Source organism: Tamandua tetradactyla, chromosome X (genome assembly GCF_023851605.1).
Source record: "Tamandua tetradactyla isolate mTamTet1 chromosome X, mTamTet1.pri, whole genome shotgun sequence".
NCBI lineage: Eukaryota > Metazoa > Chordata > Mammalia > Pilosa > Myrmecophagidae > Tamandua > Tamandua tetradactyla.
Genome location: NC_135353.1, coordinates 105,002,333 through 105,026,067, shown reverse-complemented (window position 1 = coordinate 105,026,067; position 23,735 = coordinate 105,002,333). Strand labels below are relative to the sequence as shown.

Genomic DNA, 23,735 nt, shown 5'->3' with positions numbered 1-23,735 from the left:
AAGAAGGGATACCTTTTCTTAGTCAATCTCAGAGATTGCCCGTATTTGCAATTCATCATGTTGATTCAATAGTTTGGCAAATAAAGCAGCAAAATTATCGCACTCAAAAACAACCTCTGTTTAATATCTTGAGAGTATTTTTAGTCTCTTGTACTGTGCACAAGTTTATAAAACAAAAGCAAACACACACATGGACAACTTTGAATCCTGCTCTTTTTCAAAGATAAAGTTACCCTTGAATCACATAGCTACCTTGATTCTCATGGTTAATGAATTTGCTCTCTTCTCTGATTTCTGGTATTCTATTTCTATTTTCATTTGAACAGTTGTATCTTATTCGTGTATTTGTTTTATTGTAGTTCACTTCAAGTTCCTACCAATAATTGAAAAAAGTTGACATTCTCAGGGAGGACTGTGGCCCTCAATGACAAAGTCAAGGGCTCACAGTGTGGATATAGGGCTGGCTGGCCTTTGCTGAGGCACCCCTGGGCTCAGTCTTTCCCTTCCATTACAATCATTGCCCAGTCCACATAGTTGAGTACTTTGATGTAGAATTCATACTCCTGGTTGCAACTAATGCCCCAAGACAAGATGCCTGTGGCCACCCAGCCATAGTCACAGTCATCCCACACCACATAGATGCCACCACTGTCCCCTGGCAGAGCCCCTGCTGCTGTATCTTCTCCTCAATACAGGACATATTGTCAGAAAACACCTTGGTACTCTGCCTCTTTCAGAGCCAGGTCTCACAGGCTTTCCTGGAGGCCACAGGTAGCCTTGAGTATTTCAATTTAGTATCTAACCTACTTTTCTCCACACCAAAATCACTGAGGTAGCCCCACAGGTTGCTGAGGTACTGGATCTCGTTTTTGGGCAGGCAGACCTGGGTTGTGCCCAGGGAGACAGCATACTGAAGTTCCAGGCGGGCAATGTCCCCGTTGAAGTTGCAAGACTCATTCTGATGGTAGTCCAGGTGCATGAAGACATGGCAGACCGTATTTTCCCAGTTTCCTCATTTCCTCTATGTGTGTGTGTGGCCCAGGAACACATCCACACTTGGATTCTTCCCCTGGGAGACAAGGTCTTTGGGGTAGAGGTTGTGGACAGTGGTGAGGGTCCAGCAGTTGCCCAGCAGGAACTTGCCCCCAAGCCCATAGATCATTAAGGCTTGCCAGGGGAAGCTGTCCTGCTTGGCTATGGGGCAACCAAGGGTCTCCTGGTTCTGGGCGATGGGGAAGACTGGCCATCCAAACACAGGCACACACTGAGGGACCGCCTCCCTATCCCTTGTGTCCTTCCAGGGGCTCTGGGCTGCATAGGTGAGATTCCCTGAGGAATGAGCTGTTGGCACTGCCTGATAATTTGGCTCCTGGCAGTGGTTCTGGGCCATGGGGGTGGGGGGTTGTCTCCAGGTATGTTAATGGCCTCAGAGCCCCTGTTGGCCTGGCCAATTGGCTGACTGCTGTTCACAATCACAGCTTGGTAGAGGGCCAGGAAGCCCTTGTGGAGATGGCTGATTTTGTTCTCCTAGAAGGAATCTCTGTGGAAGGTCAGTTGCAACCTGCTCCCCAAAGACAGGGGTGCTGCCTTGTGGGGGTCTCTTCTGCCCATAGAACCAGCTGAAGTCAGTCCTGCTGCCTGTTATTGTGACAGAGTCCCACTCACAGAGCAAGGACAGTTCCAAGTGGAACTCCTGGAAGACAGGCTTCACTGCGAAGCCCTATGGAGCCTCGATGTCAAGGGTGCACACCTGACCTTCAAGATATGACTCCGGGTACTGGGGAGATGTCAGCTTCTAGGGTAGCCACTAGGTCAAGAGGATATTGTCCTGTGTGGGGCAGGCTCCCAAAAGTACCAGCCCCCACATAATGCCTAGAAAGCTTGCAGGATGGAGGCTTCTTCAAAGGGGGAGCATATTTTTGAAATTTATACGAAGTTGCTATATATCCTAGCATATAGCACTGCTCACTGAGAAGGTAATGATTAAAATGTGAGATGTAGTCTGAGCCATGATGGGACATATTTGTTTTGATCTTAAGGGACCTTAAGATCAAAAAAGGTTCCATAGATTGTCTTTCCCTTGTGACTGGCTGGCTGATTAATGGAAGATTTGGCTGTGTGTCTGACTGTCAGGCTTAGTGACTGCCTAGTCAGCTGATAAACTGATTGACTGATTTACAAACCGACAGAATGTGTGATGACATAACTTTGTTGAAAGGGTGATTTTCTGACTCTCTGACTAATTGAATGATTGCTGACTGATTTGCTGGTGATCTATTGGACAGACTTTCTGTCTGTCTAATTAATCATCTTTTTTGCAGGCTGGTTGTTTAGCTGTTTCCTATCAGAGAGATGAATGATAGGTTATCTGATAGGCTGACTGAAAGACTGATTTATTATCATACAGGCTTGGTGACTATTTGAGTGCATGACTAACTGACTGACAGGCTATTTAACTGTGTGTTGAAATGGCTGATAGTCATTTGTAAAGACAAAGTTAAAGAATGAAGAGTGATAAGATGTGAAATCCAAGATGATGCTCCATCCAGATGAAAAAGGAAGGCAAGTTGGTGATAACCATAAAGAGAGGGCACATGAGAAAGGGGTTAACATCTTTTTCCTGATAGCTCAAATAAAAAACTGGCTTTAGAAAAAATCAACCAATTAATCATTGGGAATAGAATAGTTATCTCTAAACTGCTTGAGACATAAAGCCTATTACTCAACTTGATCAACAACAAGGAAAGTAAAATATGAAACTTGTATAATAAAGAAACAGTAAAAGCATCAGGAAAATGGTGATGAAGGAGCCACTTACTTGAGCCAGCAGAAGAGGATTTAGAGGGCATAAATTTCAAGAGTTCAGGATTTTATCCCCAAACAATCACAGAGAAGCCCAGAAAAAAGAGAAACAAAGGCTATGCTGATTTTCTAGTAGTAAGAAGGGGAAGGAATTCTTCCCTATTGGTCTCTGAATAACCTAAATAGCTGAGCCTTTGAAATCTCTTTTTCTTCCAAAGTCCTTAGATTTTATAATACAAAATATGAACTGGTAATTTACATGCTGTGGTCCACAAATTATTCACTGTGTATAATTCTGCTCTTTGCCTCATACACAGTTTCGTATAGACAGCCAAGCCACACCTTCACCCTCTGCTAAGATAACATGTAACTTTGTTCCCATCCATGCTTATAGCTATTAACCTTAGAGACAAACTTAATGAAATGTTAGCTTAGCCAAAGACTGACCAGTAAGATGATATTTCTTCCACAAAACTATAACCTTCAGTTGCTGAAGTTCCTCTAACTTCTTTGAGTTCAGACCCATTTTATAGCTCCCTCTTTTATTGAATAACAGATTCTTTGATTTTCCCAGGTTTCTGGGTATGTGTCCTTAAGGTAAATTTTCCATACATGAAGAAAAAAGAGAGTTTGTTCTAACAAAAAGAACCACATAACATCTATATATAGAAATTTACAACCTCTTCCCCACGCTCTATCTGAATTTCCTTAGAATCTAATCCACTTGTCAAAATCTAATCCACTTGTCAAAGTATTCTACCTTCTCTCTCCTTCCCATATCCCCAGGAAATTTTAAAACTAAAGTAACAGATGTAGGCCTGATTACTTAGATACACAACACTGTTTCTCAAGCTCCAAAGTCTTGGATTTTTAGTAATTATTAATATTTGTTGAGCATTTTCATATTCCTTTTTAAATTTTTGTATCATAACCCTAAAAGATGGGCAAGGTAAATGTAGTAATTCCCATACTTGAGATGAAGTAATGAACACCTAGGAAAGGAAGTAATTAATCCAGTGTACACAATAGGTAAGCTATGTCTAGAATTCACTTTTCCTGAGTTATTTCCTCTTGTCTGTATTATCTAAGGTGTCATTCCTTAAGCCAGCATTGTAAAAAGTGGGGTGTGCTTACCTCAGGGAATGTACAAGACAACATCTTGTGACACTTGAAGAAAATATAAAAAATTCTATATAGACTTCCACTTCTGTCAATCTGGAACAAACATAATTTCCATTATGCCTCACACTAAGTACATCTAAAAATCTCAATATTATGTATAAAAACAAAAAACAAACATAATGTGGCTCTTAAAGTTGAAGAAAAGAAAGTAGACCAGCTAAAGATATGGGGACTTGAGAAATGACAGTAGGGTGAGTACCCTGGGTTGTTTTTTTTTGCCTGATATATCCTATACTGGATACTGGAGAAGCCAGAAAATGAGAAACACCAAAGTTGTTGTTTGCAGACAACAACCTTGTGCACAAAGGCAAAACAAAAGCCTACCCTCTCTAGACAAAAGGCCAAAGGAAGAACAACACAGCAAGAGAGAAAACTTTAAGAAAATAATAGCACTTGACTTCTGGTTAACCAGGATAGTGGCGTAAGACACTCCAGGGTGCTAACCCCCCACAGAAGCTTTGAATAACTGGCAAAAATTGGCAGAGCCATCTTCAAAACCCCAGAAAATAGTAAAAGAACTGCAGTAACTTGGAAAGTATCAAATTAAAAAAAAAAAACTAGACTGAAAACAATTAAGCAAAACTCATGGTACCCTTGTTAGTACCTCCCCCACCCTTCTCCAGTACAGGGTGGAGCCAGCATGTGCTCCCACTGTGTGTCCCTGTCTCTTTTACAGAGGGAACAGAGTAACCCTTATGTGCATACTGAGGTGCCTATTTGTCAGTGCTGATCTATCCAATGGAAGCCTGAAAGACACAATCAGGAAACTTGCCTCAGGTTTGTCTTTCCAGAATTTGTCCTGAAGGCAGGGAAGGATCTTGCAGACACCTATTAAGCAGTGTAAGAAACAAATGTGTTTCAGCGGCCTGGGGTACAAAACTACCTGCACTGTCATACAATAAAGCACTGAGGATGGGGTAAAACTACTTTAAAGGGAGTAGGGGATGCATTTGAACTCATGTAAAATTTAAAGGGGAGAACACTTAGGGCCATGATCAAGCATAATCTTACAAAGAAAAGCAAGCTCCACAGCTCCATGTAGACTCAGATAAGAAAGAAAGGATCCTGAATTTTATATTCACCTCGGCTGATCTCCTCAAGAGAGCTAACTTCTGAAGGAAACCACCAGACAAAGCATCATCAACTTGCAAAGGCTACACAAGTGCTTTTTGCTTGGGTCTGCTTATTTTTGTTAGTTCCAGGCACTCAAAGAAATCTCTGGCATATTACTAGCTGGACACAAAATTAACAAAACACATCACAAGGAATAAATCCCAGAGTCAAAACTTTAAAATATTAAAATATACAATATGCAATAAAGTATTACAAGATAAACAAAAAACTCAAGAAATTATTCCATCCAAAAGAACAAAACAAAAATCCTGAAGCTATCAATGAAGAGAACCAGACTTTGGACTTATTGGACAGAGACTTTAAAATAACTATCCTTGGGTGGTTCAATGGTGGCTCAGTGGCAGAATTCTCATCTGCCATGCTGGAGACCTGGGCTTGATTCCCAGAGCCTACCCATGCCAAAAACAAACAAACAAAAAAGCTATCCTCAATATGCTCTAAGAGATAAAAGAAAACATACAGAAAGTACTAAAGAATATGAAGCAAACAATGGATGAATAATATAAGAATCACTTTGAGATTATCAACAGGAACCAAACAGAATCACTGGAGTTGAAGACTACAATAACTGAAATGAAAAATTCCTTCAAGTATTTCAACAGGAGATTAGATCTGGCAGAAGAAAGAATCAGTGATCTCAAAGATAGTACAATTGAAATAATTCAGGCTGGGGAGTAGAAAGAAAATTAGAGTAAAAAAATCAACAGAAGTGGGACATCACCAAGTGTACCAATGTGCTCATTTGGGGAGTGTCAGAAAGAAAAGAAACAGAGAAAGGGGCAAAAGGAATACTTAAGCAAATAATGGCAGAAAAACTTCTCAATTTAATGAAATACATGAATACACATTGAAGAATTCCAATGACGTGCAAACAAGACAAATGAAAAGAGAAACACATCCAAATACATACTAATCAAACTGTGCAGCACCAAGAACAAGAAAATATTTCAAAGGATTGTAAGGAAAAAGCAATGAGTGATGTACAAGGAAATCCTAATAAGATTAAGTTCAATTTCTCATCAGAAACAGTGTACTTGTATTCTATTGAAATTGAGTTGGTGTTAAATCAAACAACATTGTTATAGATTCAAAATGTTAAATTTTACCCCCATGGTAACCACATAGAAAATACATAATATATATACAGAAAAAAACTGAGAAGAGACTCAAAATCATATGATTATGAAGGTAGGCATTAATGAAAGAAATTGAGGGATAAAAATGCAAAAGACCTACAAAGACCAAATGCCAAATGGCAGAAGAAAACCATGCATTATCAGTAGTTACTTTAGATACTGATAGGTTAAATGCTCTGGTCAAAACACAGATACTGGTAGAATGGGTTTAAAAACATGACCCAACAATTTTGTTTTCTGTTTAAAAGAAATTCACCATAAATTCAAAGACACAAGTAGGTGGAAAGTGAAATAATTATATATATACACACACACACACACACACACACACACACACATAGCAAACGAAAGTAAGCTGGCAGCTATATTAGTATCAGATTACATAGACTTTAAGTAAAAAACTGTTATGAGGGACCAATAAGGTTACTATATACTGTTAAAGGGGTTAATTGAACAAGAAAACATACCAGTGATCAATGTGCATGCGCATAATGGCAGGGACCCAAAAGACATAAAGCAAATATTTAAAGATTTGAGGGGAGAAATAGATGGTTCTATATTAATAGTAGGAGACATCAATACACCACTTTCAATAATTGATAGAATATCCAGATGGAAGAGAAATAATTAAATATAAGACTTGAACTATACTGTAAAAAATAAGACCCTACAAGCATATATAAGGCACTTCACCCATCATCAGCAAAATATACACTCTTCCTTAGTGCAAACAGATCACTTTCTATGGAAAACAATATATTAGGTCACAAAATATCTCATTAAGTTCAAATATATTGAGGTCATATGATACATCATCTCTGACCACAAAGGAATGAAACTAGAAATCAACAGCGAGAGAACTGAAAAATTCGCAAATAGGCAGAAATTAAAGTATGCATTCTTAAGAAACCAATGTGTCAAAGAAAAAATTAGAAGAAATTAGAAAATCTCTAGAGGCAATAAAATGAAAACACAACATATCAAAACAATAGGATGTAGCAAAGACAGTACTGGGAGGAAAATGGATAGCTTTAAATGTTTCAATTAAAAAAAGAATGATCTCAAAGCAATTGCCTGTCCTCATAGCTGGGCGATCTAGAAAAAGAAGAGCAAACAAAACTAAAGTGACAATAAGGAAGGGAATAACAAATGTTAGAGTAGAGATAAATGAAATAGTGAATGAAAAATCAATAGAATAAACAAAACTAAAAGTTGGTTCTTTGAAAAGGTCAATAAAATTGACAAAACTTTAGCCAGCCTGACAAAGAAAAAAAAGAAAGAGGATGCAAATAACTAAAATCAGAAATGAAATAGGGGGCATTACTACTGACCACAGGGAATAAAAAGGATGATAAGAGGATCCAATGAAAACCTGTATTCCAACAAATTAAATAACCTACATGAAATGTGCAAATACCTAGATACACACAAACTACATACCCTGAGTCAAGACGAAACAGATCTCAACAGACCAAAAACAAGTAAAGTGATTGTGTCAGTCATGAAAAACTTCCATCAAAGAAAGCCCAGAGTCAAATGGCATTACTGGTGAATTTTACAAAATATTCCAAGACAAGTTGAAACCAATATTGCTCAACTGACTGTTGTGGGTTGAATAATAATTGATGTTCCCGTTAACTGATGTTCACTTGGAATCTCAGAATGTGACCTTAATTGAGAATAAGTTGTAATCAATTAAGGATATTGGAATGAAATAATTCTGGATTTAGGGTGAGCCCTAATTCCAATAACCAAGGATAGGAGGAGTCAAAAACAAGCACAGAGAAGAAATCTATGTGAAGACGAGGCAGAGATTTGGAGTTATGTGGCCATAAACCAAGGAATACCTTGGCCAGCAGAAGCTGGAAGAAGCAAAGAAAGGTTACATCTCAGAGTTTTCAAAGGAAGCATGACCCTGCTGACACTTTGATTTCATACTTCTGGCTTCAAAAACTGCGTGATACTAAATTTATATTTAAAGCTGCTCAGTTCGTGGTATTTTGCTATGGTAGCTCTAGAAACTAATACACTGACTTAAATGGAAAAAGACAAAATTTTGGAAATAAATATGAGAAAACCTTTGGGATCTAGAACTAAACAAATAGGTCTTGGACTTGATGCAGGAAGCACAGTTCATAAAAGGAAAATTATTATTTTTACATCACCACAATTAAAAACTTTTCTCTGTGAAAGCCCATATGAAGATGATGAAAAGAAAGGCTAGAGACATGGAAAAATATTTGAAAACCACATATCCAACAAAGGAATATTATCTAGAGTATATAAAGAATTCTCAAACCCAGTAGTTAAAAACAAAAACAACAATCCAGTTAGAAAATGAAAAAATACATGAAGAGAGCCTTCATTGAAGAAGATATACAGAGGCAAATAAGCACATGAAAAGATGTTGAACATCGTTAGTCATAAGAAAATTAAAACCACAATGAGATATCAGTAAATAACTATCAGAATGGCAAATTCTTTTTACAAAAGTAACACCACCAAATGCTGGAATGAATGTGGATAAACAATCTAGTAAGAATATAAAATGGGACAGTCAGTCGGGAAAACAGTTTTGCAGTTTCTTGTGAAACTAAAAATGCAACTACCTCTGACTTAGAAATGGCATTCAACGGAATTTATCCCAGTGAAAGGAATATTTGCATTCATGCAAAAACCTATATATAAATGTTAATAGGAGCTTAATCATAATGATTTGTGCTTGTTGGAAGCTGTTATGAACCCCCCAAAAAACCATATTTATTTAATCCAATCTTCTGGGCAGACCTATTGTTGGGTGAGATGTTTTGATTAGGTTGTTTCCATGAAGATGTGACCCACCCAGTTGTGGGTGGGATCATTTCATTAGGTGGTTTCCATGGAGATATAACCCCATGCATTCAAGGTGGGTCTTAATTCTTTCCTGGACCCCTTTATGAGAGAGAACTCAGAGCCAGCACAGACAGTAGAGAGATGAAACCTGGAGGAATCATGAGAAAATTATGCTGAATAAAAATATCCAATCCAAGAAGATCAGATACTATATAGTCTCATTTTAGATAACATTCTTGAAATCACAAAGTTACAGGGATGGAGAACAAAGTAGCAGTTGCCAGGGGTTGTGAAATGCCTGACGGCAGGTAAAAAGTGGTTGTGGCTATATGAAAGGGCAACATGAGGGTTCTTTATGATGATGGAACTCTTCTGTATGTTCTGTAATAATGTCAATAACCTGGCCAGGATATTGTGCTATTGTTTTGTAAGATGTTACAATTAAGAAAAACTGGATATTATATATATATATATATATATTATTAGTATTATTATTTTAATTCTCTTCTCTATATTAACATTCTATATCTTTTTCTGCTGTTTTGCTAGTTCTTTTCCTAAATCGATGCAAATGTACTAAGAAATGATGATCATACATCTATGTGATGATACTAAGAATTACTGAGTGCATTTGTAGAATGGAATGATTTCTAAATGTTGTGTTAATTTCTTTTCTTTTTTTATTAATAAAAAAAATTTAAAAAAAAAAAGAAAGAAAAACTGGATAAAAGGAATACAACATCTTTCTGTATTATTTCTTTTTTTTTAACATGGGCAGGCACCGGGAATCGAACCCGGGTCCTCAGGCATGGCAGGCAAGCACTCTTACCTGCTGAGCCACCGTGGTCCGCCCTCTGTATTATTTCTTACAACAGCATGTAAATCTATATCTCAAAATAAAAAAAATTAATCAAAAAAGCAATTCCCCAAACTTCTATTATCCTACGTTTTTTAAACTTGTTTTGTTTGTATTATATATGTATAGTATTTTAATTGCCATATATATTTACATATAAATATATTTGGTATACATGCTTAAAATGGTTTACCAATATGTATTGTGATCAGAATTTCAAAGACAGCTATATATGTATATTCACACACTCACACATGCATACGCTAATCTTGAGAGCAGAAAAAACAAGGAACTTCAATTTCTGGCGGTATTGTACTAGTCGCCCTAACCAGCCCTTCAATAAAAACACCTGAAAATGCTTAATAAATGCACTGAAACATCTTGCTAAAAACATTGATGATCTGACAAGAAACAAAAGTCCAGGCAAAAATTATATGAAGGTAGGAACACAGAAGATAGATGGAACACCGAGGAACACTGAATATTTGCTGGAAGTATGAATTTTTTATGTACATAATTCAGTGCTGTTAATTACTTCACAATGTTGTGCTACCATCACCACCATTCATTACCAAAACTTTTAATCATCCCAAACAGAAAGCAATTTAGTTCTATTTTCCGTGATTTACATATTCTGTTTTTGACGTGTATGTTAGATTTATCTATGTTTTGAACCCATAAGACATTATTGTTGTTTTATACAATTAGTGTTTATTTTGATGTATCAAAATATTTATCACTTTCTTGTATCTTGATTTTCTATTCGTTTTGGACTTTTCAAAGGTATATATTCATGTCTTTTGTTAAATTCTGGAAGTTTTCTGCCATTATTTCTTTATATTCCTTTTGCCCATTTCTCTCTTCATTGATGGTTTCTGTATTTTTCCCTATCTTTTTCTGTTTTTCTCATAATCTCTTTTTTAATCATTTTATATTGTATAATATAACATATATAATAGCAAAAAAAGAAAAAAAGCAATAGTTTTCAAAGCACTCTTCAACAAGTAGTTATGGGACAGGTCCCAGAGTTTGTCATGGGCTACCATAACATCTCAGATTTTTCCTTCTAGCTGTTCCAGAATGTTGGAGACTAAAAGGCATATTTATTTTTATCATCATTTTTTTTCTTTTTTTATGAAAAACAACAGATATACAAAAAGGCAATAAGCTTCAGCGCACAGCACGACAATTAGTAGTAGAACAGATTTCAGAGTTTGGTTTGGGTTACAATTCCACAATTTTAGGTTTCTACTTCTAGCTGCTCTAAGCTACTGGAGACTAAAAGAAATATCAATATAATGATTCAGCAATCATAGTCATTTGTTAAACCCTACTTTCCCTGTATAACTCCACCATCACCTTTGATCTTTCTCCCACTCATTAGGGGTATTTGGGCTACGCATGTTCTAACTTTCTCATGTTGGAAAGGCTGCAAATAATGAGTCGGTAGATGGACAAGCTGATGTTCTGGGAAGGCTGTTCCCTCTATGTTTCAGGACTTAATGTAGTACAGGGACCCATCTGGAGGTTGTAGGTTTCTGAAAAATTACCCTAGTGCATGGAAACTTTGTAACATCTTACATATTGCCCTAAATGTTCTTTAAGATTGACTGAAATGGTTTTGCTTGGGGGTTGGCAAGTATGATAGGTAGCAGTGTCTAACTGAAGCTTGCATAAGAATGACTTCCAGAGCAACTTCTCAACTCCATTTGAACTCTCTCAGCCACTGATACCTTATTTGTTACACTTCTTTTCCCTCTTTGGTCAGGATGGCATTGTTGATCCCATAGTGCCAAGGCCAAACTCATCCCTAGAAGTCATCTCCCATTCTGCTGGGGAGACTTTCAACCATGAATGTCATGTTCCATGTAGTGGGGATGGCGATGATTTCATTTGCAGAGTTTGGCTTAGAGAGAGTGAGGCTATATCTGGGCAATAAAAGAGGTCCTCTGGAGGTGACTCTTAGGCACATCTATAGATAGGCCAAGCTTTTGTGCTATGTACATAAGCTTCAGAAGAGTAAGTATCAAGATCAAGGGCTTGGCCTATTGATTTAGGTGTCCCTAATGTATGACACAGTTCAGGGTTTCCCCAGTGGTAAAGTTTAATAGTTCCACATTATTTCTGCCATCCCTTAAGGGATTTTGCCAATAATTTTTATCTGCTTAATCTAGTATGGGATGTATTCAGGCATTACATTAAGCTGTACAGGATTAAAAGCCCTCATAATTATTCTGGGCTCCCTGTGTTTTGATTGTTTAAATGAGCTATCTAGACAGCTCATTTAGGTTATGTGCTACAGAAAATTTAGGTTCTGGACAAAATAAAGTTTTCTTCCTTTGGTCTCAAAGAGTAGGTGATATTCTGAAATATAGACAATGTCTTCCCTACCCCTGCATTCTGAAATACCCTAATCCTGACCTGATCACCTTCATTCTTATCCCTGAATAGCAGGTTATACATATATAAAACAGCCTCTCAAAATCCAGAAATAATAATTACCACTCCATACAAAATGTGACTGGTACAAGAGCTTACAATCTAAGTCCCTGTTTTCTTAGAAGCATTTTCTAAATGAGACCACGCAATAATTGCTATTTTGTTTATGCTTACTTTGCCACACCAAATGTCCCATAGGTTCATTCACAATGTTGGATGTCTCACAACTTCATTCCTTTTTGTAGAAGCCCAATATTCTATCATATGTATACACCATTGTCCGCCAATCTACTTCTCAGTCAGTGCATCCTTCCGCCAACTGCATTCATTAGGCATCATGTGTAATGTCCAAAGTCCACAGTCCATCAACACTCTCAAGTTTAGAAATTTCATTGTTCCCAAGAGAAAGATGGCCAATAAATACAGCCTCACCAAATAAGAAACCTAAACCTCTCCTTAACTCTTGTCCCTCCCCCCATTATTTACCCCTGCTGTTGCTGTGGTGCTACTGATGTTTTCCTGTAGCATGCAATAGCAGTTTTCCCCCATACCCTGAACTTAAGCACTCTTTGTAAAAGAACCATATCTTCAAAGTAGTTAATGCAAGAACTTATTTATATTTGTTGTGTTAATCAGTGAGATTCATAGGTCTATACAACCCCTTTCAATCATGTTTCCCCTTCAATATGGTAATATTACTTATAGACTTACTAGTGAACTGCCTCCACTTTCATCTATTCCCTTACATTTGAGTTCAGCTTCATTAGCTAACTGTCCACCCATCTCTAGCTTTATTTATCTGTAAATATATTCTGCATTATAAGCCTCCAATTTTACCTTTACCATGGTAATAAAAGTGGAGTAATATAGTATCTATCCTTTTGTGTCTGGCTTATTTCACTCAGCATTATGTTCTCAAGTCTCATCCATTTTGTCATGTGCTTCAGGACATCATTTCATCTTACTGCTGCATAATATTCCATTATACGTATATACCACATTTTGTTAATCCATTCATCTGTTGATGGGCACTTAGATTGTTTACATTTTTTGGTTATTGTGACTAATGCTGCTATGAACATTGGTATGTAAATGTCTGTGTCACTGCTTTCAGCTCTTCTAAGTATATATTGAGTAGTGCTATTGCTAAGTCATAGAGCAGCTTAATATTTAGTTTCCTAAGGAACCACCAAACTGTCTTCTATAGTGGCTGTGCCATAATAAATTCCCACCAACAGTGCATAAGTGTCCCAATTTCTCCACATCCTCTCCAACATTCGTAGATTCCTGTTTGTTTAATAGCAGCCATTTTTAGAAGTTTGAGGTGGTATTGCATTGTAGTCTTGAGCTGCATTTCCCTTATAGCTAATGAAAATAAACATCTCTTCATGTGCTTTTGAGCCATCTGTATTTGTTCTCCAGAAAAATGCCTATTCATATCTTTAGCTCATTTTATAATTGGGTTTGTTCTTTTGTTGTTGAGTTATATGATTTATTTATGTATACAGGATATCAAACCTTTGTCTGATGTGTAATTTCCAAATATTTTTTCCCATTGAGTTCCCTGCCTCAACTCACCTTTTTGACAAAGTTTTTTGTGGTGCAGAAGCATTTCATTTTGAGGACTTCCCATTTGTGTATTTTTATCTTTTGTTGCATGTGCTTTGGGTTTAAAGTTTAGGAATCTACCTCCTATTACTAGGTCTTGAAGATGTTTCCCTATATTTTCTTCTAGACATTTATGGTACTAGTTCTTATACTTAGGTGTTTGATCTACTTTGAGTTAATTTTTGTATAGGGTGTGAAGTAAAGGCTCTCTTTCATTCTTTGGGCTATTGATATAAAGTTCTCTCATGCCAATTTAATGAAAAGACTATTTTGTCCCAGTTCAGTGGATTTGGGGGCCTTGTAAAAAATTAGTTGACCATAGATTTGGTGGTCTATTTCTGCACTCTTGATTTGATTCCATTGGTCAATACTTCTATCTTTGTGCCAGTACCATGTTATTTTGACCACTGTGGCTTTATAATAAGTTTTAACATCAAGAAGTGTACTCATTCCACTTCATTCTTCTTTCTTAGGATGCATTTAGCTATTTGGGGCCTCTTTTGCTTCAAGATGAATTTAGTAACTAACTTTTCCAAGCCTTCAAAATAGGTTGTTGGAATTTTGATTGGTGCTGCATTGACTCTAAAGATCAATTTGAGTAAAATCAGCATCTTAACTATATTTAATCTACTTATCCATGAGCAGGGAATGTCTTTCCACTTATTTAAATCTTCTTTCATTTCTTTTAGCAATATTATATGGTTTTCTGTGTACAAGGTCTTTACTTCCTAGTTAAGTTCATTCCTAAGTACTTGACTCTTTTAGCTGTTATTTTGAATGAATTTTCTACCTTAACTGACTCCTCAGTTAGGTCATTGCTTCTGCTTAAAAGTGTTCCTGATTTTTGCACATTAATTTTATATCTTACCACCATGCTGAATTTTTTATTAGCTTAAGTTACTTTTTTGTAGATTTTTCAGGATTTTTCAAGTATAATATGATGTTGTTTGCAAAGAATAAATATTTTACTTGTTCCTTTCCAATTTGGATACGTTTTATTTATTTTTACTGTCTGATTGTTCTAGCTAGAACTTCTGATACAATGTTGAATAATAGTGGTGACAAAGGGCATCCTTGTCTCATACCCAATCATAGTGGGAAAGATTTCAGTCTCTCACCATTGAGTACAATGCTGGCTTTGGGTTTTTCATATATGCTCTTTATCATATAGATTCCTAACTTCTGAAGTGTTTTTTTTTTCAAAAAAGGATGTTGAATTTTGTCAAATGCTTTGTCAGCATCAATCAAAATGTTCATGTGATTTTTTTCACTTTGATTTGATAATGTACTGTATTACATTAATTGACTTACTTGTGTTGAACCATCCTTGAATTCCTGGTATAAGCCCCTATTGGTCATCGTGTATAATTCTGTTAATGTATTGTTGGATTTGACTTGTTAGTACTGTGTTGAGAATTTTTGCATCTATGTACATTAGGTAGATTGGCCTGTAGTTTGCCTTTGTTTTAGCAAATTTACCCATTTGGGTATTAAAGTAATGTTAGCTTCATAAAATGAGTTAGGTAGTATTCATTTTTCCTCAAATTTTTTGAAAACTTTCAGCAGGATGGGTGTTAGTTCTGTTTTGGAATGTTTTATAAAATTCCCCTGTGAAGCCATCTGGCCATGGGCTTTCTTTGAAAGAATATTTTGATGACTAATTGACTCTCTTTGATTGTGATTGATTTGTTCAGATCTTCTATTTCTTCTTGAGTCAGTGTATCTTGTTTCTGTGTTTCCAGGAATTTGTTCATGTCATCTAAGTTGTATTATTTGTTGGCATAGTGCTGTTAATAGTATTCTCTTATGATGTTTTTTTTCCTTCAGGGTATGTGGTAATGATCCAACTCTGATTTCTGATTTTGTTCATTTGCATCCTGTCTCTCCTTTTTTTTCCTTTGTCAACCTTGCTAGTGGCCCACTGATTTTATCAAAGAAACAACTTTTGGTTTTATTTACTCTATTGTTCCTTTGTTCTCCCATTCATTTAACTCTGCTTTAATGGTTGTTATTTCTCTTCTATTTTCTTGGGGTTAGTTTGCGGTTCTTTCTCTAGTTCCTCCAGGTGAACAGTTACTCACCTGGATAAGTTTCCCTCTCAGCACAGCCTTTGCCACTTCCCATAAGTTCTTATATAGTGTATTCTCATTTTCCTTCACCTTCAGAAACTATTGATTTCTCTAGCAATTTCTTCTTTGACCCATTGGTTGTTTAAGAGTGTGTTATTTAATCTCCATATATTTGTGAATGTTCTTATTCTTTGTTGGTTATTGATTTCCAGTTTCATTCCAATGTGATCACAGAAAAATGCTTTGAATAATTTCAAAGTTTTAAAATTTGTAAAGACCAGTTTTGTGCCCCAGCATATGATCTATCCTAGAGAATGTTCCATGAGCACTAAAGAAGAATGTGTATCCTGGTGTTTTGGGTTGTAATGACCTCTATATGTCTGTTAGGTCTAATTCATTTATCAAGTTATTTAATTTCTTTATTTCCTTCCTGATCTTCTGTCTGGTTGTTCTGTCTATAGAGGAGAGTGGTATATTCAAGTCTCCCACTATTATTGTTGAGACAGCTATTGCTCCCTTAAGTTTTTCCAATGTTTGCCTCATGTACTTTGGAGCACTTTGATTAGGAGCATAAACATTTATGGTTGTTATTTCTTCTTGATGAATCATCCCTTTTATTAATATATAGTGTACTTTTTTGTCTCCAATGACATCTTTACATTTAAAGTTTATTTTGTCTGTTATTAGTTTAGCTACTCCTACTTTCTTTTGGTTGCAGCTTGTTTAGAACATCTTTTTCCACCCTTTCATTTTCAATCTATTTGCACCCTTGGGTCTAAGGTTCAGTCTCTTGTAAGTAGCATGTAGCTGGATTATACTTCTTAACCCATCCTGCCATTCTGTAGCTTTTAATTGGTAAATTTAGTCCATTAATATTTCAAGTTACTACTTTTAAAGGCATTTCTTGAATCCATCATCTTATCCTTTGGATTTTATTTGTCAGATCTGTGCATTCTTTTCCCTCTTTAGCTTTTAATTCTTTAAGTTACCCTTACTGGTACTCTTCAATTCTTTGCCTTCCTTCAGATCTCCCTCTCCTGCTTTTTTTTTTTTTTTTAGCCAGCGTAACTTCTTTTAGTATTTCTTCTAGTTCCTGTCTCTTGTTGACAAATTCCCTCAAACTTTAATGTGGAAATTTAAATCTCTTCTTCATCTTTGAAGGACAATTTGGTTAAGTTCAGAATTCTTGGCCAGAAATCTTTCTCTTTCAGGATCTTAAATATATCATAACACCATCTTGCTTTCATAGTGCCAGTTGAGTTGCCCAAACTCAGTCTTATGTGGTTTCCCTTGTATGTATTAGATTGTTTTTCTCTCGCCATTTTCAGGATTTTCTGCTTCTCTTCAACATTTGACAGACTGATTAGTACGTGTCTTGGAGTAGGCCTATTTGAATTTATTCTATTTGGAGTTCATTGCACTTCTCTGACTTACATGTTTATGTCTTTTGTAAAGGTTGGGAAGTTTTCCCCTTTATATCCTCAACTAATCTTCCTAGCCCTTTACTCTTCTCTTCTCCTTTTGGAACACTGATGATTCTTATATTTGTTCACTTTGCTTTGTTCATCATTTCCCTGAGACCTAATTCAAATTTTCCTATCTTTTTGACATTTGATCTTTTGTGTGTTTGCAATCAATTATTCTGTCCTCTAGTTTGCTTATTCTTTCTTCTGCCTCTTCAAATCTGCTGTTGTGTGTCTGCAGCTTTGATCTATTTTGATTTGGTCTGCAGCATCTTTAATCTCTGTGATATTTGCTATTTTTCTATTTATTCTTTCAAATTCCTCTTTAGTGTCCTTCTAGTGTCTTCTTGATCTCTTTATGTCCTTAGCCATCCAATTGATTTTATTTAGTAGCATTATATGTACATCTTTGATTAGTTGTTCCAAAGTCTGTTTTTTAATTAAACCAGTTTTTAATTTAGTTATGAGGCTGGGCTTTATCTGTCTGCATCTTCATATGCTTTGTGATCTTCTTTTGCATTCAAGGCATGCAAATATGTTGACAAAGTTACTTTGGAAGTTGATTTTTTTCTGTAGTCTAAAGCTTTGTATTTGCAGAATGGGTGTGGAGCAGGATGTGGAGCATTGGGCAAGGCACAACAGTGTGGTGAGAGTGGGGACTCCGTCATGGGTTGGGGATGGTATGCTGGTGCCTGAGAGAGTGGGTTCTGTGTGGGGTTGTGGAGGTGTGGTGCAGTGAGCATGGAGTGCAGCTTAGGCAGGCCTTGGAGAACAGGAGCAGTGTACTGCATGGGGGACAAGATGTAGGGTGTGGTGGGAGGCTGATTGGGGGTTATGTGGATGCACAGGGGCTGGTTTGCAGGCAGGATGTGGGTGGGTGCATGGAGCATGGGGTTTGTGGGTATCGGGGTGTGGGATACAGACCACAGAAGTCAGGATGGCAGGTGGCAGGATGTGGGTATGTCCTTGTACAGGGGAAGCAGTCCACATATCCATCTAATCAAAAGGTCACACCCACAACTGGATGTGTCCCTTCTCCATGGAAACAAACTAATCAAGAGGTTCCACACTACAATGCTGGATCAGGATTGAAAGATCATGACTGCCCCCACAAGATTGAATTAAGATTAAAAGAACCTGGATTTTCTGGGGGTACATAACAGTTTCAAGCCAGGAGAGTCATGGAATGATCCCCAACATATTTAGGTTTTCTTTGATTGCTTTTAGCAATATAGCTTTCTGCGTACAAGTCTTTACATCCTGTAAATGGATTTTTTTCTTCATTTCTCTTTCAAATTAGTCATTAGTAGTGTAAAGAAACACTGTTGATTTTTCAGGGTGGATCTTTTAGTCTGCCACTTTGCTGAATTCATTTATTAGTGCTAGTTCACAACTTTGATGTTATTTTTCAGGATTTTCTCTATATGGGATCATGTTACTTGGAAATAAGAAAAGTATTACTTCTTCCTTTCTAATTTGGATGTTCTTTATTTCTTTCTCTTGCCTATTTGCTCTGGCTAGAACTTTCAGTTCAATGTTGAATAACAGTGGTGACAGGGAGCATACCCCTCTTGTTTCTGATCTTAGAGGGAAAGCTTTCAGTCTTTCATTATTGAACATGATGTTAGCTATGGGTTTTTCAAAGATGCCCTTCATCATACTGAGGAAGTTTCCTTCTATACCTAGTTTTCTACGCATTTTTATCAGGGATTGGTGCTGGAGTTGTTCACAAACCTTTTCTGCATTGATTGAGATTATTGGTTTTTTTTTCTATGTTCTGTTAACATGGTTATTGATTTTGTTATGTGATCCACCCTTGTTACATGGTATAAATCTCACTTAATCATTGTGTATAATTCTATAGATATGCTAGATTCAATTGCCTAGTGATTTTGGCCTCAAAGAATGAGCTAATGAGAGTTTCCTACTCTCAGAATTTTGGGAAGAATATGAGAAGGACAGGTGTTAATTCTTATTGGAATGTTTGATAAAATTCACCTGTTTGCCATATGGTGGTTGGCTGTTCTTTGTTGTGAGGTTTTCAATTACTGGTTCAATCTCTTTATTAGTTTTTGGTTTGTTAAGATCTTCTATTTCTTTTTGAGTCATGTAGGTTGTTTGTGTGTTTCTAGGAACTTGTCCATTCCATCTAGTTTATCTAGTTTGATGGTGTTTAGTTGCTCATGTTAACCTCTTAAGTATATTTTGTATCTGTGGGCTCAATATCATGCCTCCTTTTTATTCCTGATTTTAGTTATTTGTGTCCTCCCCTTTTCTTTATCAGTCTATCTAAAAGGTTTGTTGATTTTATTGATCTTTTCAAAAAACTAACTTTTGGTTTTGTTGATTCTCTCTGTTGTTGATTTTATTGATCTTTGCAAAAAAATTAACTTTTGGATTTGTTGATTCACTCTATTGCTTTTTAATTCCTTATTTCACTTATCTCTGCTCTAATCACTGCTATTTCCTCCATTCTTCTCACTTTGACTTTTTTTTAGCATGGGCAAACACTGGGAATCGAACCCGGCTCTCTGGCATGGCAGGCAAGAATTCTGCTATTGAGCGACCTTGCACTGCCCCCATTCTCCTCACTTTAGATTTAGTTTTTTCTTCTTTTACTAGATCCTCTAGTTTGGGTTTAAGGTCTTTTATTTGAGATCCTTCTTCTTCTCCTTCCTCCTCCTCTTCTTCTTCTTCGTCTTCTTTTTCTTCTTCTTCCTCCTCCTCCTCCTCCCCCTCCCCCTCCCTCCCCCTCCCCCTCCCCCTCCCTCCCCCTCCCCCTCCCCCTCCCTCCCCCTCCCCCTCCCCCTCCCTCCCCCTCCCCCCTCCCTCCCCCTCCCCCTCCCCCTCCCTCCCCCTCCCCCTCCCCTCCCCCTCCCCCTCCCCCTCTCCCTCTCCCTCTCCTTCTCCTTCTCCTTCTTTTGGCATGGGCAGGCTCCCAGAATTGAAACTGGGTCTCTGGCATTGCAAGTGAAAATTCTGCCACTGACCCACCATTGCACCACTCTTTCTTCTTTTTTAATGAAAGCATTCGAGTTATAAATGTCCCTCTTAACACTGCCTTTGTTTCCTCCCATAAATTTTTATATGTTGAGCTTTCATTTCCCTCATGATTTCTTTTATGAGTCACTGTTTGTTTAAGATTCCATTGTTTAATTTCAGCATATTTGTGAGTTTTCCTGTTGTTGATCTTTAGCTTCATTACGTTATGGTCCAAGAGGATATATCATGTGATTTCAATATTTTTTTATTTATTAGGACTTCTTTTTGTGGCATAAAATATAGTCCATCCTGGAGAATGATCTATGTGCAGCAGAGAAGAATGTGTATTGTGCTGCTATTGGATCAATTGTTCTCAATATGTTTGCTAGGTCTAGGTGGTTAGCATATCATTCACGTCTTCTGTTTCTTTCTTGATCTTCTCTCTTGCTGTTCCATCCGTTATTTAACTTGGAGTATTGAAATACCTTACTATTAATTTAGAAGTATTTCTCCTGTCAAATCTGTCAATATTTGCTTTTATATATTTTTGGCTCTGCTGCTTTGATATCTATTTGCCTTTAATATCATATATATATACTGCTCACCCCCAATTACCCACATTTTTTTCAACCTGTAACAAATTATATCTTTATGCATTGTATGTCCAAAACCTTCAATTTATCATTAATTTTATGCATTTTCATTTTGGTACTTAGAAGTAAGTAGTGGAGTGATACAACAAACACACAATACAATAGTACTGGAATTTATAATTTTTCACATGGTTACCTCTACAGGTGGTCTTTATTTCCTTATGCTTCTTTGATCCATTGTTTAGCACACTTTCCTTTCAGTCTAAAGAACTCCCTTTAGCACCGCCTGTAATGCCAGTCTACTGGTAATGCATTCCTTCAATGTTTGTTTACCTGGGGATGTCTTAATCTCTCTCTCATTATTGAAAGAATTTTTTTCTTTTTTTTAACTTTTTTTTATTATATAGCATAACATATATATAAAGCAAAGAAATTTAAAAAACAATAGTTCTCAAAGCACTCTTCAACAAGTAGTTACAGGACAGATCCCAGACTTTGTCATGGGCTACCATGTGATCCTCTCATATTTTTCCCCATTTAGGGGGGAGGGAAATGATTTCACTTGCAGAGTTGGGCTTAGAGAGACTGAGGCCACATGTGAGAAACAAAAGAGGTCCTCTGAAGTAACTCTTAGGCATGCCTATAGGTAGTCGAAGCTTCTACACTACCTACATAAGCTTCACAAAAGTAAGCCTTATGATAGAGGGCATGGCCTATTGATTTAGATGTCCCAAAAGTTTGACACATATCAGTGGATTTCCTGACGGTAAGGTTTAATAATTCCATATTTTTCCCCCATCCCTCAGGGGACTTTGCCAATACTTCTTTAATATCTGCATAATATACTCTAGGATGTATCCAGGCATTACAATAATCTATACAGGATGGAAGAATCTCGTTCTTATTCTGTCATCTCTGTGTTTCAATTGCTCAAATGAACAATACAGATAGGTTGAATTCGATTATGCACTACAGAAAATTTCAGTTCCAAACCAAATAAAACTTTCTTCCATTGGTCTCTAAGAATATGTGTGGTTCTAAAATATAGACACTGTCTTCCTTGCCCCTATGTTCTGAATTACACTAACCCCAACCTGTTCAGCTTCATTCTTGTCTTTAAATATCAGGTTATAGATATAAAACAGACGCTCAAAATCCAGAAATAATAATCACCACTCTGGACGTAATGTGTCTGCTCTAAAAGCTTACAATCTAGACCCCTGTTTTCTATAAGGATTTTCTAAAATTGACCATGACATTCTTGTTCTTTTGCTTCTGGCTTATTTTGTCTCAACAAATGTCCCACATGTTCATTCATTTCGCTGCATGCCTCACGACTTTGTTCCTTTTTGTAGCAGCACAACCTTTATTCATAAGTATACACCATCGTTCACCAATCTACTTCTCCATCAGTGCATCTTTCAGCCACCTGCATTCATCAGGAATCCTGTAGAGGGCCCAAAGTCCACAGTCCATTAATATTCTCAATTTTAGATAATTTCATTGTTCCCAAGAGAAAGAAAACAAATAAACACACCTGCGAAATAGGAAATCTAAGCCTCCTCTTAAGTCTTGTCCCTCCCCCCATTATTTACCTCTGCTGTCGCTGTGGTAGTGCTGATGGTTTCCTTTTAAACACAGCTCATAGCATGCAATAGCAGTTTTCCCTCTGTACCCTGGACTTAAACACTCCTTATATAAGAGTCATATCTCTGAAGTTATTCTTGTGAGAACTCATTCATATTTCTAGTATTAATCAGTGGGATATGTAGATCTATACAATTGTTTTCAATCTTGTTCATCTTCAATATGGTAATATTACTTATAGGCCCATTAGAGAACCACCTTCACTCCTATCTATTCCCTTACATTAGAATTCAACCTCATTAGTTAATGGTTCACCCATCTCTAGCTTCTATGCATCTCTAAGTTCCCTATATTCTGTATCATAAGCTTCTGAATATACCTTTATTCTGTTTAGAAAAGTAGAATCATATAGTATCTATCCTTTTGTGTCTGGCTAATTTCACTCAGCAATATGTCCTCAAGGCTCATCCATCTTGTCATATGCTTCAGGACATCATTTTATCCTACTGTTGCATTATATTCCATCGTATTTATGTACCACATTTTGTTGATCCACTCATCTATTGATGAGTATTTGGTTTGTTTCCACCTTTGGTGATGTGAATAATGCTGCTATGAACATCAGTGTGCAAATGTCTGTTTGTTCTTTTGTTGTTGAGTTGTATGACTTCTTTGTATATGCAGGAAATCAAACTTTGTCTGATATGTGATTTCCAAATATTTCCTCCCATTGAATTGGCTGCCTCTTCACATTTTTGACAAAGTCTTTTGAGGTGCAGAAGCATTTGATTTTGAGGAGTTCCCATTTATCTATTTTTTCTTTTGTTGCTTGTGCTTTGGGTGTAAAGTTTAGGAAGCTACCTCCTATTACTAGGTCTCAAAAATGTTTCCCTACATTTTCTTCTAAAAGCTTTATGGTGCTAGTTCTTATATTTAGGTGTTTGATCCACTTTGAGTTAATTTTTGTATAGGGTGTGAAGTAAGGGTCTTCTTTCATTCTTTTGGCAATTGATATCCAGTTCTTCCATGCCCAATTATTGAAAAGACTATTT

The 23,735-nt window shown here is 36.8% G+C and overlaps 1 pseudogene; it reads right to left on the bottom strand.

Moving 5' to 3' along the window:
* Positions 1-491: 491 nt before the first annotated feature.
* LOC143671985 (complement C1r subcomponent-like protein pseudogene) overlaps positions 492-23,735 on the bottom strand; it is a 75,378-nt pseudogene continuing 52,134 nt past the window's right edge.